The 2,542-nt window shown below is 39.5% G+C and overlaps 1 pseudogene; it reads left to right on the forward strand.

Annotated features, from left to right (window-relative positions):
- The first annotated feature begins 236 nt into the window (after positions 1–236).
- On the forward strand, positions 237–996 carry LOC100582480 (annotated as a pseudogene).
- The last annotated feature ends 1,546 nt before the right edge of the window (positions 997–2,542 follow it).

A 2,542-nucleotide genomic window follows, 5' to 3' on the forward strand; every position in this document is an offset into this window, starting at 1 on the left:
GGCGTGGCGGCTCACACTTGTAGAAACAGCTACTTAGGAGGCTGAGCTGGGAGGATTGCTTGAGCCCTGGGAAGTCAAGGCTGCAGTGAGCTGTGATTGTACCACTGCACTCTAGCCTGGGCAACAGAATGAGAACCTGTCTCAAAAAAACAAAATAAAACAAAACAAAACAAAAAAAAAACAACGAATTTCTACATGCACCAGAAGACTGAGGCCATCTTTCCTTGCCTAACACAGCCATGGCTTATGGTCCCAAGAAGCATCTAAAGCGGGTAGCAGCTCCAAAGCATTGGATGCTGGATAAATTGACCGGTGTGTTTGCTCTTCGTCCATCCACCAGTCCCCACAAGTTGAGAGAGTGTCTCCCCCTCATCACTCACAGGAAATGAAGACTATTTGCATGCAGCAGTTCATTAAGATTGATGGCAAGGTCTGCACTGATAAAATCTACCCTGCTGGATTCATGGATGTCCTCAGCATTGACAAGACGGGAGAGAATTTTTGTCTGATCTATGACACCAAGGGTCGCTTTGCTGTACATTGTATTACACCTGAGGAAGCCAAGTACAAGTTGTGCAAATTGAGAAAAATCTTTGTGGGCACAAAAGGAATCCCTCATCTGGTGACTCACGTTGCTCACACCATCCGCTACCCTGATCCCTTCATCAAGGTGAATGATACCATTCATATGGATTTGGAGACTGGCAAGATTACTTGATTTCATCAAGTTACACTGGTAACCTGGGTATGGTGACTGAAGGTGCTAACCTGTGAAGAATTGGCGTGATCACCAACAGAGAGAGGCACCCTGGATCTTTTGACATGGTTCATGTGAAAGATGCCAATGGCCACAGCTTTGCCACTCGACTTTCCAATATTTTTGTTATTGGCAAGGGCAACAAACCATGGATTTCTCTTCCCTGAGGAAAGGGTATCCACCTCACCATTGCTGAAGACAGAGACAAAAGACTGGTGGCCAAACAGAGCACTGGGTGAAATGGTCCCTGCGTGACATGTCAGATCTTTGTACGTGATTAAAAATAATGTGGTATGATTAATAGAAAAAAAAAATTGAAATTGGGTTATGGGCACTTGGGGCTGTACTTCACTATTCTCTCTACATTTGTGTATGTTTGAAATTTTTCATTATAATAAAAAATCTTTTTAATGCAAGAAGGAGTGGAAGGAAGAAATAAGAAGTATTTCGACCGTACACAATGTGTAGCTCTTGTTAAACCCCGATTAAAACACAGCAACTGATAAAAAGACTTTTTGAAAAAATGTAACAAATTGACCATGATCTGCGTTAGATGATACTATAAGTTACTGTTAATTTTGTTAGGTATAATTGTGCATGGGTCTTTTTTTTTTTTTTCCTGAGGCCTTGTCTGTTAGAGATACGTATCAAAGCATTTATATATGCTGAGATTTGCTTTAAAATACTGGAAAAAAAAAACCACACCAAAACAAGGAGGGTAGATGAAACATGATTGGCAGAATGTTGATAATTGTTAAAATTGGCCAACAGATTGGTGGAGTTTCATTACATTATCATCTGAAATTATCTATCATAAACCACTTAAAATAAACATTCATGAGACCATCGTGTTCCAACCCAACAATGACAGGAAGAATTCATACATCCTCTTCCAAGTATCCTTGGAAGATCAATGTTTTCATGATAAAAATTTTAAAGTACTTTTGTACAGCTCTGATTTGTAGCTTCCTTTTTCCTAGTCAGCAAGCAATTTCTCATTAGGATATGACTCAAGGACATACGGTTCATTGCAATGATCATCAAATCACACAGTGGGAAGAACACTGTAAAAAAAAAAATTCCCTTCCTATGGCAGAGTGTGTCATTCACAGTTTTCTGCAACTGAAACCGTTTTGAGATTTGTTTTCCAAAGACCTTGATAGTGTACAACATTATCATATGCATCCCGTAACAAAAAAGAAACTATTATCGGGCCAGGCACGGTGGCTCATGCCTGTAATCCCAACACTTTGGAAGGCCGAGGAGGGTGGATCACCTGAGGTAGGAGGTCAGGAGTTCGAGACCAGCCTGACCAACATGGTGAAATCCCTTCTCTACTAAAAATACAAAAAAATTAGCCAGGCATGGTGGCACATGCCTGTAATCCCAACTACTTGGGAGGCTGAGGCAGGAGAATCACTTGAACCTGGGAGGCAGAGGTTGCAGTGAGCCGAGATTGTGCCATTGCACTCCAGCCTGGGCAATAAGAGTGAAACTCCATTTAAAAAAAACAAAACAAACAAACAAAAATCTATCTATCTATCATCTATCTATCTATCTATCATCTATCTATCTATCTATCTATCTATCTATCTATCTATCTATCATCTATCTATCTATAAAACAACCAGAACCAAAGTTGTTATTTTGGATCTTTGATTTTTTTTTCCTTGAGAATAACGGGAGCCTTTTTATCTAATAATAAATGCACCCTTGAAGGTTGAAGCATTTTAATTATTTTTAATTATTTATTTTCATTATTTTAAGCATAGGCATTTTCAGGAA

Source organism: Nomascus leucogenys, chromosome 8 (assembly GCF_006542625.1).
Source record: "Nomascus leucogenys isolate Asia chromosome 8, Asia_NLE_v1, whole genome shotgun sequence".
NCBI lineage: Eukaryota > Metazoa > Chordata > Mammalia > Primates > Hylobatidae > Nomascus > Nomascus leucogenys.